Below are 16989 nucleotides of genomic sequence, written 5' to 3' on the forward strand. Positions count from 1 at the left end.
AATGGAAATTTACAATTTTGCATATTAAAAACTATTTAACATGAAAAGAAAGAAACAAATTGACAGAATTATAAAGCGTAAAACTTTAAAAAAATGAAATGAAATACTAGAAAATAAAGTAAAATACCTGATACATTGGAAAACAACATCGATGATTTAGTAAAAATCCAAAAATGGTCTCCTATTTCTAAGCTTATATCATGCTCCTATTTATGATGTCAATAGAAATGGATAAAAACCCCCTAAAAAGTGGGGGATTTCTAAAATTAAGTACCTGATTCATTTAAAATTGGGTACCCAATTTTTAATTCATGCTTTAAGTACTTGATCCATATTCAAAAAGTAGGTATGCAATTTTTGAATATGGATGAGGCACCCAAACCATAATAGGTACCCAATTTTTTCAAATCGGGTACCCGTTTCGGAAGAGTTTCATTCCTTAGATTTGACTTCTGTAGAATTGCTACCCAACTTTGTGCATTCACCCTCATTCCTAGCAACTTCAAGTTTATACAATATTAGCTAGATGTCAATCATTTGATTGTTACTAATAATTTCCAATTTGTAAGCCTCCATCTCTAAGATCTGAACTCTTAAGCTTCTAAACTTCTTTCTCTAATACCAATTGTTATAATTTTATTGGGAAACTATGATACTAAGAGAAGGGGGGTAATCAAGATCTATAAAACTTGTATCCTTCGAAAAACGTCACTACATTCACCACATTAACCATCTCATATCTAGTTTATACATAACATAACTTGAAATGAAAAATGCTGAAATAAATTTAGCTAAGTACCACATCCATGATATGTAAACATGTGACATAAATAATTAGTAACCTAGAAATCCTCCAAGGTGAAGGTAAAATTGGGGTGGTGATAATACCCACAAATATTCAATATTGCAGTAATAAAGTTAGCCTATTAGGACTGCAATTTTGATCACTTCTAATGATTTAACCTATGAGGGCTCTTCTTTATTAAAAGCTTTACAATAGTGTTACTTCTTACCTTGATTAAAGGATTTTTTTTTTTACAATGAAGTAAGGACTCAATTTAGATATTTCTAAAGGCTAGTTAAAACCACCCAGTTCAGAGATCTTCCTTGATTGAATTTGTCAAAATTGATTCAATACCTAATTCTTCAGTCTTCACTTATAATACTAATAACAAATCTCCTCTTTCCAATCATTGATCTAAATTCTTATTTGATATATCTTTACTCTATCCTTCACTACTTTATTTGGTCACTAAACTATGTTACCTCACAATTCTCTCTTGCAACCTCCAAAACCTAACTCCTTTGCATAATACTTTGCTTCACTTTATTGCATACACTTCTCCTCTTCATTTCTTTGTATCCAATAGGGTTTTGATCTACCTATTTAATGACATATATAGAGTCTTCTAGATGTTTCCCCTTTTTCCTCTTCATCTAACTCATTGTCCTCTCATCGCAGGGATCAATGATCCATGTAAAAATGTGTAACAATATTTATATTAAACTCTACAATCAATAATTGTGATTTACATGTTAGCTCAAAACATTTTACCTCAATTTTTGTACCATTCTAGAAATTTTGTTCATTATATGTTACTCAACACACACTATCTATAATGCTTGGTTTTAAGTGTTCTTTCTATTATTGCTCAGTCCAAACTAACTTAGCTCCTTCTATATGACTTAGAATTTATGTGCTTTGTCTACTCAGCATTAGCGATACTCAGCTTATACTAAAATTATTTGGCAACCAAATACTTTCTCAACTCCTATAGAGCTCATCTTATAAATGATTAATCACAAGTCTTTGCATGAGTCACCCTATATAGAGTAAATTAGTCATAGTGATGACCGATTGACTCTACCTAATTTCAAACTAAGAGTTTGACACTAGTAGAGAACAAAACTTAGAGGGACCAGCATCATTTGTACATAAATCTTGAGGATTTCTCTTATCTACTCTTCCTTATATATTTATGTGTGGACATCCATCATATTTAAAGAGTGTTATTTTTCATTCACTAGTAAAGGTTGCATTATAATGGCATATAAAAATTTCCTTAACAAAAGATGCTTATGATAAATAGTGGTACATATTTTTTTTGTTAATATGAATTGGCTGACTAATATATAATTTAAGTTACAAAGTAGTGATGCTCTCAGTCTACCATATGGCCTAGTTGAAATGAATGGTTTGTGATCATTCTCTCTTTGTTTTCCACATTAATAGTAGCAAAAATGTGTGACTAGCCTAGTAGAAACAATTGTATTGAGGGAAACATTATCACCTGAGAGATAGCTCACTAATTATGATCATGAACAACATACTAGCCACCCATTAGCATCAAAACTAAAAAATTACATGAATTATCCAATCTACTATAGAAACCATTATAGTAGATAGTGTCATATCAATAACCAAGAAAAAAAAACATAACTACATGAGCTACCAATATTAAAGTTCATATAAAAAAAATCATATTGGTCATGTAGGATCAAAGCTTAATCATCATAAAAACTACAAAATGATTAACATTGAATAATGCCAAGGCATCATTCTTTCTTCTCATCAAGGGAGGTTGGTTTCTCCAACCCTACATCAAGTCAGACATTTGGCAAGAACCTATAGAGTCTCTAGGAACTCTCATCATTGTCTTCCACCTTACCGCCCCTCTTGTTGCACTAAATAAGCTTGAGAGTGGTTGCTGCATAATGGATAACATTTGTACAAAAAACTCCGCTAGAGTGGTGAACCTAAGGTTCAAATCAATCAACAAGTTCTTATTTTATTATGTATCTATTAGGTTATTCTTATGCTTTTATTTTCATTAAATACTAAATATTCATTTCATCTTGTGGAAGACACTTAATATCCATTTTGGAATTTACAATCCTATTGAATTGAAACAATATAGTTAGGAAAAGCTCAACTAACATAATTTATTTATGAAAAAATATTGAAGTTAAATTAACTCACAAATTTTGTACCATACATTCTCTTTAAAAAAAGTTGCCAATTTTAATTTGTAACACATGTTTAAAAAAATTATTTACCTCTCCTACATATTTTATTCTAAAAGATGTGACTTTTATGTTTCAAAAATAATTTATATTATAAGAAAATTAAAACCATTAAAAAAATTTATAATTTAATAATAATATTAAAAAAGAAGAACCTACAGACTCTTGGAAGGGCTTGGGTTAGTCCAATTTAATTTATAAGAAACATAATGCATGCATACAGTGAGTAAAATAAATTTCAAATTAAATTAGCACAATATTAAGTCTCATGGGCAAACAAAAAATGTTCCTCTAGTTATTTTTGTCTCTGTAATAGGTGTTTATCATTATTACCCTAATACATGCTTTGAGAAGAGTTATGGAACTTATAGGAATCATTAAACACCATTTTTTCAGCCAAGATTTTTGTACCTTATGTTGCATTCATTATCGCAATGTTAAATATCAAAGTTTTCTACTTAATCAAGTCTTTTGGAAAATGTGTGAAATCTTTCTATCAGTGTTGGAAATTAGATCCCCATTCTTATTCCATTGTTAGTATTGGAAAAAAATATCTCACATTACTGCAAGAAATAGTACGTGCTAGCTAGTTTGAACCAAAGAAAAAGTGGACTGAAAAAAAGTTACCTTTATTAATTAGACCACATAGTTCACAACCTTTGTCTATGCTTCTATATTTTTTTTTATGAATGGTCCTTTTCTATTAATAAATAATATACTAAGATTAAAATTCACAAAAAAGGGGTTGGGGGATACAAGGTCAACCCAAGAAAGTTCACACGGCTACATTTGGAATCAAACACTATTCATCAAAAAAATACATAAAAAGTAGCCTCATGTGGCCAAAGTAGTTCCTGCTGAGGGTGGTGGTTCATCATGATCATGAAAACCCCAAGCATTTTTGGGATTGGGTGGCAATTTGGGGATAGTCCAGCCATCATCAGTAGTAGCAACAACAAGACCAATGACAGCCTTTGCATCTTTTATCTCTCCTTGTAGAGGAGAAATTGTCAGATCCAAGCAAGGCCATTTTCCAAAAAGTGTCCACCAAGCACCAGGATGAGGATACCAAGACTAGCAAGAGCCACCATGGGGTAGGAAAGCTAAGTAACACTTCCATCCACCATTGTCACCATAAGGAGAGTGGGAGTGGGAAGCTTGGGAGTGTCGGGTTTTGGAGTGATGACCTAAGGAATGGCACTAAAGATGGTGGCCATGAGGAGTTGAAGTATTAACCAAAGCATTAGGAGGAACTTTGGCCATAGTGGAAGGGGTATTGCTCTAGTGGTTTGGTAGCTCTTGCAATTGAGCCATCTCCAAGGCCACTTTGTTATCTTGAACTTGAATCTGCATAGTTACATTATTACAAATGAACACCTTAGTGTACATAGCAATATTAGTATCAATAAAATTGTGAGTGAAAATAATAGCATTCCTATCTCTCGATAGAGTAAAAAAACTCTCCATCCTAAAGGTATGCCAAATCTGGGTAAATTTCTAGGGGATTTTGGAGGAATCACCCAATATAACCATGGGCCAAGAAAAGGGTCCAAGCCTGAATAGCTTGAAGAAGTCATGAATCTAGTGCCAATAATTTTGAGCATCCCTAGAAAACTAGAAAATATGCATGAAAGACTCTGGTTGTCCACAACAAGAGCATCTAGGATTTGGAACCCGAATATGCTTGAGTTGAGGCCTAAGGGGAAGACCTTGAAAGGCCAAACACCAAGAAAAATGGTAAATATTGGGCTCTATAATAGCACTCCAAATAGTGTCAAAACATTTTCTCTATTGAGAAAGAGAAGATTGCAAATACAATCTGTGATTTAGTGTGTCCACCATCAGCAGATGGGGAGAAAGCCATCTATAACCCAGACTTGGGTTGTAATTCAAAAAGGGATCAATATCTTAATTTGGAAATAAGGGAGTTGAGTTTTGGGCTCTACTAGGTTTTCATGCAAACTTTCAGTTTTCTTGCATATGACTATTTATCTGAGCTTTCCTTTTATTGCTTCCATTTGTCACACCACATTTATTGCAGGAGCTTTTAGGCTAGAATATAATGACCCTGCCCAGTGGTGACCCAAAAGTTACTAGTTGTAATGCCCCACCAAGGGATCCAAAGAATTAATCTAAAATTTCACTAAGTTTGGCAAACAATTTTTTTTTAAACAAGAAAGATAAACCATTTACAACTTATACTTAATAATGGAAGCAATAGAAACAATTCAAATACAAGTAAACATAACATACATAACAAGTTACATTATTTAAAGATCCCTTACTGTTGAGTCACATCTAACATAACTAATTATGTTCCATCTAACACTGCATCCACATAATGAAAAGTCCTATGTTCTTAAACAATATACAAGTGTTCTTTTAGTAATTACATTTTAGATTTCTCAATCATCCACTGTACATGTCACAGGGTATGAAAAGATTAAAAGAATAAACATCCATATAAATAAAGTATATCATCATACTAACTCTAATCCATGATGCACTAACATAAATGAAACCACATATCATACATGATACATCATCACAAAAGATATAAACTCCATAAAAGATAACCACAAATCATCAAACATAATTAGCTAAGTGCACGGTTCCTCCCAACTATTAATAGCATCATTAGACCATCATGGATCCTTTCCATCCCTTTGTGCATAACATTCCAAACCACCGAAGAGACCATCCACTATTAACATAGTAGGAATGTCACTCCTAATCATACTAAATCATATGTAGAAAGAAATCTAACATGCAAATATAAGCATAATATAACATCATCTAACATATGCCAATCATAAATAAAAGGATACATATCCACCATCATGAAGGACGCATTAGCCACGATGTCTCAAACGGGTCTCAAATGATAAGAGTGGAAAAGCACTACCACCCGACCACGTGGTACCTAAGTGGTCCACTCCCACCGTGCTGACGAGATAATCTCAAGTCCCAAATAGGCTATCAAAATCACAAAGCATGAAAATACTCTCTAAGTCTAGGAATCCTAAAAGTATACTAACTTAGAGGTTCCAATCAAAAAATTGACATCTAATTCCTAGAGGCACACAATGACATGTAGGAATCTACTATGTAAGCAGGAAAGTGTCATCGCATATATCATGTAGAAGTTACCCTGGCAGTTAGCTAAACTCCACGGGTCCCTACTGATCCTCATGCAGCCACTAGTATCCTCTCATACTGACAAGGCATGCTATGGAATGCAAGGTCGCAACCATGCATTCTCTCTACTCCTATCCTAGTTTGTACAAGCACTCGAGGCATGGGCAAGAACCAAAAAAATTATCCTTTTAGGTTCATTTAATCCCCATTTAGTGTGTAAATGTTATCACTTATTAACAAAACATACAATGAGTTACCCTGGCAGCCACTTAGGGCCCCGACCCCCATTGCAAGCCACTTCCCGACACTACATGTAGATAACCTACCCTAAGCTCATGGAATCATAAAATCACCACAGTCCTGTACAAGCAACTGGAAAGAAATACCAAAAGATAATCCACAATAAGAATCATCAAATATCCACAATAAAAGTATCAAATCTCCATGAGTATCTAAAAAACATCCATAGATAATCATGACCACAAAAGTTCTCTATTGGCAACTGAAGGTATCACTGATAATCAAAAGTATCCATTGGTTCTCAATAACCAAAATATATCTCAAAATCATACTGATCGAAGACTCCAAAATGGTTGAGTCAAACATGTCACAACATGACATCATAAATCAACAATTCAGTCCCATCATGGTGATTGGAAAATAATCCAAGGATAACTGATCGATGACTCAAAAATGGTTAAGTCAAGTGTCTCATATAAATACATCTCAACTTCACACATGAAGATTGAAAAGCAATAACAATCAGTAAATACAAACATTTCATAGAGCATTCCATAACATAACCATGGTTGGGTTTATAAAGATCGAGACCAAATAAGATCAACATGCCATCACATCTCATAACCCCCGAGCCTCTAGTAACAACCTAAGACTGGTCAACACTAATCAACCCAAAACCCAAAATAGATAGCATAGAGAAAACACAATGCAATCACATGTTTTGGTTTACTAAAATCACATAGTTGAATTAAGTGTCGAGGTTTCAGTTTCTATTTGCAAGTATACTTCAAGTGTAGGGTATGTGCAGGATCATGGTGTGCCAAAAAGTGGCGATGTGAAAAAAAAGAGTTTGAAGACGCCTAAAAGCGCTTCAAAATCTGCTCTGACTTTTTTTTACCTATCCAAGAACCAAACTTGGAAGGTTAAGCCGAGCCTTATCGAATATCCGATAACATCAGATATCTGATTTTAAATCAAATATCTGACTAATAATTATAATCATATAATAGTATGATATATTATTTAATATTAATATTTACTTAATGATATTATTATTATTTAATATAATATTATTATTAAATAATAATAAGATATAATAATAATAACATATTAAATAATAATAATATTAAATAATATATCATACTATTATATTATAATAATATTATTATTATTATATTATAATCATATAATATTATACTATAATAATATCATTATAATGTATTATATTTTAATAACATATTATATTATAATAATATAATATAATATTTCATATATTATAATATATATTAATGTAATATAAAATATATATATAAGATATAATATAATAATAAAAAGTAATATCTTATAATATAATATATAATAAAAAAGTATAATACATTATAAATTATAATAATATAATACAATAATAATATTATTATATAATATAATATTTGATATTATAATGTATAGTAAATTAATATAATAAATATAAAATATTATATAAAAATATATAAAATGAAATATATATTATATATTATATGTTATATTATATATATTGTACTCATTTTATGTTATCATAGACCCGCGGGCCCCCATTTTACGCAAATTTGGGGCCAGTATTGCCATCGTGGATTGGATATTAGATATGAGATTGGATATCAGATATCAGGTATGTTCCCCCCCCCCCCCCGACTCATTTTTAACCTAAATTTAATAGATTTTAACATGATTTTGTTTGTTTTAGTTGAATCTAGGGTTTTTTTTGACAAAAATGGTTAAAATTTAGATTTTTTTTTAATATATATTATGTTTCGCAATTCAATAGGAATGGTTGATCAAAATGATGACACTGAGGCAGGGAATAATATTCCTCGTAACCCACCACCAAATGATCCAGTATCCCCAGAAAACCCTCCACCAAATGATCCTCTACCTCCTTAAAACCCTCCTCGAATCGAGGATTTTATAAATGAAAATCTCACTGAGTTGAGAGGTTTGCATAGAACATACAATAATGTACCTACATTGGCTCCTATGTTATCCACGTTAAACACCATAGTGGATAGCATTGAAACCTTTACAAACCAACAAAATGTTGCTCTTCGTTGGCATGATGAAATGCACCAGATGTTTGATGATGGTTTAGATTATGATGAGGTCACGACCCTCAACATAACCAAAGACAATTTGAGTAGCCTTTTTGCTAACCCAAAAATGGGTATACCAGTTGACCCAAAAAAAACCAAACTATAAATTAAATGGTGCACAAATGATGTCGTACGTGCAAATTTTTGAGACCATTGGTGGATGGTCTTTGATATCCCTCCACATGGAAATTTAGACATACCATTTTATTTCGTTAGAAAGTTATATGCAGAATTTGTGTTGAAACTTAAAGTGAACTATTTGAGCATGAAGCCCAACATGGGCTTAGGACTAGGAGCTCCTTAGGATAGACCCTCTTCCCAATGGAAGAAACTTGGCACTTTTGTCCCCCCCCTGATATCTCCCACCCTCCTCGAGTGTAGCATCCAGATATTATGGTAGAGGCTAGCTCTCAGACCATCAGAGCCATTCATAGGCTAAGTAGCCTAATGATATCTCAGGCTAGGTCAGTCCTGCCTCCTCGTGTTGATGATGTTGGTGCCAGTTCATCATCGGCTAGCTCATCACACATTTTTGTACCTTACACTTGCATTACATGCAAGAATATTTGCCTAGGTCCCATAGGTGATCTTCCTAAGTATCATTTTGTATTAGACAAGGATACACTAGATGCACGTGCAGAGGCTACAGACCTTGATGCAAGAGAGGAGGGGAATGTAGAGGCATGGACTCCTTTAGTGTTGGTACGTGTATACATTTTATTGTTATGACATATTTGATTTAAAGTTAATTTTTATAATAGAGTAATTTTAATTTTTAAGCCATACTGCCTTTTACATGTATGTGATCTTCATTCATGTTTAGTTGATGACCAAGGAGGAGCTTAGACAGATAGATGATGCTACACTCTCGGCCATTTCATTTGGCCTTGAGACATCTATAGTACATTATGTTGTGTTCGCATTTTTTTTTTCTATTTGATATTGTAGCATATATGGTTGCTAATCTTTCTTTTATCTTGCAGATACCACCTGCCCCGGGGGGACAAAGTGTGAGGGGTGAGCCAGCATGCATTGACAAAGGAAAGGTAATTAGATGTTTTCTAATTGATTAAATATTGATGCATTCTTGTAAAATGTTTTTGGTAATCTCATTTAATTACATTCTTTATTGTATATAGGGTGTGGCTACTGGCAATGAGCCTGTACAAATTCAGCGTCCTAGATCATCAGGGATTTTCATTTGCACAAAGAGCCCCATTGTATGTATAAGTATCATTTTTTTTTTTTAATTGATGCAGAGGAAAGTATGATTGTTGTTCTATACAATTTATGTGATTTTTTCCGTACCAATAATGATTCATGTCTTGCATATGTTCATTACAACTTAAATAGGCTTATATGCACCTGTCCAACCAAGCTGGTTACAAAGGTTTATTTAATCAAACAAATACCAAATTACTACTTTCCCTCCAAAACTAATATGACCATTTGAATTTGAAATTCAAATTTCAAACTATAGTTTTCATGCATTCCCTAACTTTCTAAACTATTCCATTGACTCAAAATTGGTCATATGGATTTATTAAATGCAAATAAGTATGAAACTATCCTAAGACTACCCCATATGGCTCTTTTGGCCATTTTACATCATGTTGCCCTTAGGTCCTTAGTAGGACTTTAATGACTTTTGTCTTTCAAAGTACATTGTTTATTACATAATTCTATTATTGGTTTTAATATATCCCAATTACCAATCAATGATGTCTTTGGTCCTCTATCTTCATCTGGTACCAAGGCTCTCTTAGATGATTTAATAGGTGCCCCTGCACCAAACACCCCACCTTCAAAGCAACTCTTGTCCCAAGAGTTAATGGGTACTATCTTCTTTCCTCCCATCCTTCTAGAGGGATGTTTGCAACTTTGCACCTGCAATGTATTACCCTGCACACATCCATACAAATCATTAGAAACAAAAAGCATTGGATCCTTGTTACCAGTCATGGTAACCTTACTGCCTGCTGATTGTGAACAGTCATGTTTTATCCTTGACAAAGGCTAAATAACTTGTTGTCTGAGGTCATGCTGACCCTGTGTCTTATCCTCCATGGATATGTTCACTTCTTTGTTCACTCTCATCACCAAAGGACACCATACTATTCCTATCATCACTCCTTTTGCTATCACTGTCTACTTGTAAGCAGAATTCTGAGTTTTGTCTTGAACAATCTCATCCTTCATAACCAAAAGAGATGGCTTCAGTGGCAGATCTATCATATCATGTTTACTCTCCCTCTGCTCCTACAAGTCCACAAACTCTTTCTTGCCAAGAAAAAAAAACTCTTTCCTCATCATGACCAGTCAAAGGATTTAGCTTAAACTTCACACCATCTTTGTGTACTATATAAAAATTTGATGAGCCAAAATGAATAGTGTTCCTTGAGGCTTGCCAATGCCTTCCAAGGATTACATGCAGCATGTCATTAGAATGTGATCACATATAGCTTGATCTTTTATATTCTCCTATAGAGAAATCCACTATTTCTTGCTCCCTTACAATAATATTTTGTGCATCATTGACCCAAAATTCCCTATATGGTCTATCAATAGGATACTTCTTCAATCCTAGTTTATTTTCCATTTCATAAGACACTAAATCATCAAAGGAACTAGAGTCTATTATCATCTTACAAATCCTACCATGGCTCATGCAATTTGTCCTAAAAATGGATGGTCTGGTCTCCTTTTGCTGCTGCATTTGTGGTCTTCTTCTCACCATCAAAGATTCTCCTTCAAGTTCAGGGTCTACATTATCGTACTTCTTTTCTTCCTCTTCTCCTTGGGTCAAGGAGAATCTCCTCTCCTCCTTCCTAAAATCCACACCTTTCTCAGGGCACTTGTAGGATTTATTGCCTACTCCTCCACATCTTAAGCATTTACCTATGAAAACACTATTACCTCTTCCACTTCCAAATCTTCCTCCCCTGAAACTTCCTCTTGTATCAGATGTAATCTCTTTCCTTTATCTTTGTCTTGATAGTTTGAAGTGTCAAACTAACTTCTTACACCTCTTCGTCTCATTGTTCCACCTCCTCTCTGATTTTCTTGCCTCTCATTCTTTCTTTTCAACTTCTCCTCTACCTGGATTGCCAACTGAAAACATTCTCTAAGTTTCCTTGGTACATTCAATCCTATTTCATCTTGACTATTGTACTTGAGGCCATTAATGTATCTAGCCACCTTCTCATCTTCATCTTCCAGTCCTCCCCTAATACTCAGGGTATGGAATTTCTCAGTATAGGACATGAAATCCATATTCCTCTATTTCAAATTTTTCCTTCTTATCTTTAAATTTGGATTGCTAAATTAGATGGCAAGAATTGATTTCTCACCATGATCTTCATTCTCTCCTAATTTGAAATCTTATTCAATCCCCTTTTGATGCAGAGTCTGCAGCAACTACCTTCCACAAGCCAATAAATGGTTGTCACAATCCAACTTAGGATTCTAGGACTTCTCACAAGTCCTCTTACCCACTCTAGGTATACTCAACCTCCAAGCCAAACAAGGTAGTCTCACTTCAAAATCCTCACCAACTGTCACCAGAAATGGAGACAATCATGGACATATTATTCAAACCCAAACTCATCAATTTGTTTGGTTCCACCGAACTCCCAAGACACCTTGTAGCCTTCCAATTATCTTCTTTTCACTTTTCTCCTAGTATCCCTTACTAGCATAGGGACTTCTCCATAGGTCCAAACACCCTTCTTGTCACATGCTAAGAATCCAAAAGCTTTTGGGCTGATCTTGCTCCAGCACCCTCTGAACTGCTTCTTGGTACCTAGGCCTAGTTGATCAAGTTAGGCTAGGGCTTCAAGGAAGAATGGGCAAGGTGGGTTCCCAAGACCCAAAACACTTAAGGAAATCTCCAACATAGTCAATGCATCCAACTCCAGCACTCAAACTGATCAGAAGTGCTTGCAACCATGACTATCACCAATTACCTTGCAAAAACCAGTCAATCACATGGGCTTGCTTGACCTAGGGCCGACTTGGAAAACTAGTTGCTCTTCTCTCCAGGCCTCCAACCTCTGGCATTATGTTGCCTAGTCTCCTTGTATATCCCTTAGTTTTAGAGGGTGTCACTGGTGGGAATGCAAGTTAGGGATGCATTTGTGGAAGGGTCTAGGAAACAAGGCTTTTCAGACCACCTTCTACTAAAATGCAGATAACTTTTAAACCCCAACTCCTTTTTGAGTCAAACCAAAACCAAAAGTTTCCTAACTCACCCTTGCAACTATTTCATACACTTAACAATCATAAAATTTTTGTACGGATCTGTACCAGTGTAACAACCAAGTGATTACCAGTAAATTTCTAGAAAATTTAAGTTTTTATTGTTTTTTCTTCAAACCACCGTACACTCTAATCTCCCCCTTTCAACTAAGATCACATATGACATATATAAAGGTTTACATGACCATTGGAACAACCATATAGGCATTCCCAACCATAAAACAAACAAACAACCACTTTTTGCTAATACTGTTTAGACTCTAAATACCCTATTCTAAGGCCTTCTGGTCCCATGGAGTCACTTGGTTTATAACCACACCAAAATTCTTGTGGGCCTTATATGTGCCTTTATTACAAAACATAGACCAAATTGTAAAATATGGACCAAACCTTTATTCCAACTTCCTAATCTACTTGAATCCTCGCTTTCATAAAGTGGCAAGGTGTCCAGCAACATAGATACTTGTTCCCCCCTGCCACATAGGTTAGGTGCCATGCACCACCTTTCCTCTCTCTAATTCTGAACACTAGTCCATCAACTGAGTGATGTTCCTCTTAGCCTTGCTATTGCTACTTTTACCTTCTTATCTGCTTCTATGTCTTCAAGATCAAAGTAGTTCTCAAGGGCCTCTATCCACCCTAGCACTTCACTATCCATTTTACCCTGGTATATTGGAAAATCAATATGGTTCTTCCCACCATTACCTTGTATTGCCTTAATGATTCTCATAAAACTCCTTTCTTCAAGATCATATGGTTTCTCATGCTCTTGCCTTGCATTACCAACCTCTTCTTATTCATGGTTCTCTCCATGATTTCTTCCTCTAACCTCTTCTCCTCTAGGTTCTTGCCTTTCCTTTTCTAAGGATTCTATCCTTGCAGTAAGCTTTAGCCTCTCTCTTCTCATCTGTCTTTCTTCCCTCACTCTAGATGCTTCAATTTCTCCTCTCCCTTTTCTCTTTTGCCAACTCTTCTCTCAATTCGTCAAGTTCTCTAGCCATTTGATTTTTAGGAGGCATTTTAACAACAAGTTTTCTTCCTTCCCAAGGGCCAACTCACTGATTCTCTTTCTTTCCTCACCAAGAAATCTTTGGACACCACTTATGTACCTTTCAACTCTGGGACACACAAGGAGGAATTAGACACACCAAGGCTTCAACAAAGGGACCAACAAACTAAGGATTTTCAAGATTATAGGTCTTGGTCACACTCCTAAACACACAAACTTCAAAACCCTCCTTAAAATGGCTTAAAAACTAGGGCCTACTTGTTCAAACCCCAAAACTCAATTCTAGAATGTTTTGACTTGTCTAATGACAAGATATGATCATGACAACCTACATGAACCTATCAAATGACTCATCTACCATATGAAATCCTAAAATCCTATCTTATGCCCAATTACAACTTTTTTCCACATATGAGTCCAACATTATAACTTTTAATGCTTCCATGAGCCATAATTGGTGTAAGGATTGCCCAATTGACTTCAAGAGATGTTCTGTGACCTCTGTAATGCCTTGGATCTTCAATGTTCCACTAATGAGCATGGGATGCTCTCGCATCACTTATCTTCATAAATAAATTCAAAACTAATTTTCGTGATATTAACAACTACTATTTTGTATCTCATAGGAGACTCCTAGTGCACATGAGGTTCGATGGGACAGTTATGTAGATTTCAAGACGCGGCCACTCACTCCTAAGGAGGAGCCTACAATAGTAAGTTGTAGTTTGAATTCATGATTGAATATGTTATAAATTTAGCATGCTATGAATTATAATGTTATAGTTTAAATTGTAGATTCATCTGACAAAGGTATTTGAACATATATAGCCCACAATCAAAGAGGTACCAGCATTGCCGAGGGCATACGAGAGGACTCCTGACCGGCACAAGAGGTCGACGAGAGAGGTATTTATTATGAAAATTTGATAGTATTAATATCCATTATGGAAAAGATCATTATGCATTTGAGTAATTCAATGTTAGATGCGTAGAATCATATAAATTTAGTAGTCTAACTTTGGATTTTTTCTTTTTTGTTTGTAGGAGGTATCCGATCCACCTAGTGCAGCAAAGAGGCTGCATTTTGATCATCCACCAGCACCCTAGGATAGTATAGTTTTTGTAGGATGCATCATGAGACATTTTGAGATGGCATATGCCACATTGTATATAGAAACATTGATATTATACACATTCTGATGGAAGGATCAACCACATTTTGTATATGGATCTATGTATATATATATATATATATATTTGAGTACTTTGTCTATGGATACATGATCTTTGATATATATTTGTGTAAAAAAAATTCTATGGATACATGTATTTTGATATATATTTTTGTCATTTACATGCACAATGATATACATATTAATTTAGTATCTAGTATTGTTCAATTTATCGTGGATCATGTGTCATGCCCTAAATTTTACTAGTAAAAACACAACAATTCTTTTTCTTTTTTGTAGCTTATGAAGTCGCATAAGAAATTACATATTATAAAACAAGGTTATCATTGAATAGGAGTTCAAGACTCATGTGGATAGTGTGAAGGTGTTAACATTTTAGTCACAGGTGGTTCTCAAATAGATTGGATGAAAGTCTAGTTCAAGTTAGCGTCACGAGTGAAATGAGCAAGTTCAAGATACAACACTCATAAATTAGTGAGGTAATTCATATCCTAACAAGCCTCTAATACTAATATTCTATTAGGGTCTGTCAGTTGTATCATATGGACTAGGTCGTGATTCTAGCATGTAAAGGAAGGGGATCAGAATTACTTATTATCCTCATTACCAATGTACAGACATTCATTAATCATTACAATATATATTAATGTGACAATTACTATATGGTGTGGAAGTGTAGTATATCTTAATCGATTAAACACACATATCTAGAGAATTTAGATTTAGTACTCATCACATGAGCACCCTTAGTCAAATAAGAAAATGTGCACTTATCTACCACACTATATCGGATCTAACCATTGGAAATTAGAAAAGATATGCCCCAAAGGTAGCTTCGAAGTCTACATGATGGAGAAGGGGCCACTTGCATTGATAGTATCCATCATTCAACACATTAGTTACACAACTTATGGAATAAACAATTTTTTTTATGTGCCAAATGTGTACCATGTGCTTGCATCCATATCTTACTGGTTACAAGTCCTCTCGAAGATTGGACCAATACTGAGTCATTTTCTCCCTCTTTACTCTATTTAGTCATCCTTATGCATTCTATCAACATTTCTTCCTCACCAAACTAGCACTCACTATAGTTTTCTAAACAAAAAAATTACTATTTCAATACATAAATTAAACTCACTCTAACAAAAGACAATTACTAACTATCTAGCTACATTGTCATGCTTTTACATTTACTATTTTAATTACTATAATTACTATACTATTACATATAATTTTTACATTATTACATCTAACTATTCACCATAAGCTCACTTTCTCACTATCAATATTATTATTATCAATGCATGTTAAGATTCAAAGTAGTTTCATAGTATGAATTAGTAAGCACATAAAATGAGGAACTCTTAGTAAGTCTAAGGGCCAATTCAAAGTACTTAACTCAATAATAATTCACGATCTGTATTTAAACACATCCTACTATACCATCGTATTGAGTGTGTCAATTTAAATTTATTAGATGAATTGTCTATGCAAGGATTAGGTGCAAGCGTATAAATAAGGTTTGTATATAACATACCTTGTCATTCTGACATATATGTATCAATGTATCAATATCCTTTATTGACTAGATAAAACTAGATTTGAGTTATTATTTTAATCCATCATCTATCCTTATCCTTGATTCTCCAATCCCATCATCCCGACAACTTACTTCATATTAACCCTATTATATGTACATCCAATCAATCTTGGCTTTTATTTTATTTCTAAGTTAAATATTTAAATTTGTCATATTCTCTAACATGCACACTAATATGCCTTTATTTATTTAATTACTAATTTATTATTTGAGTGTTGGATGTGACTTAGAGGTCACAAGATTGTAATGTGTACCATTCTGTCACTTAGAAAATATATTAGTCTAGGACATTCATTAGTCTCTATATGCTATTATTATTGTTATTTTTATTGGATAGAAGTCTAGAATCTAGGAATATTCTTTAATATTTTATTGCTCTGTATTAAGGAAGGGATTTAT

This window comes from Cupressus sempervirens, chromosome 8 (genome assembly GCF_028749045.1).
Source record: "Cupressus sempervirens isolate cs-2001-9-10 chromosome 8, ASM2874904v1, whole genome shotgun sequence".
Lineage (NCBI taxonomy): Eukaryota > Viridiplantae > Streptophyta > Pinopsida > Cupressales > Cupressaceae > Cupressus > Cupressus sempervirens.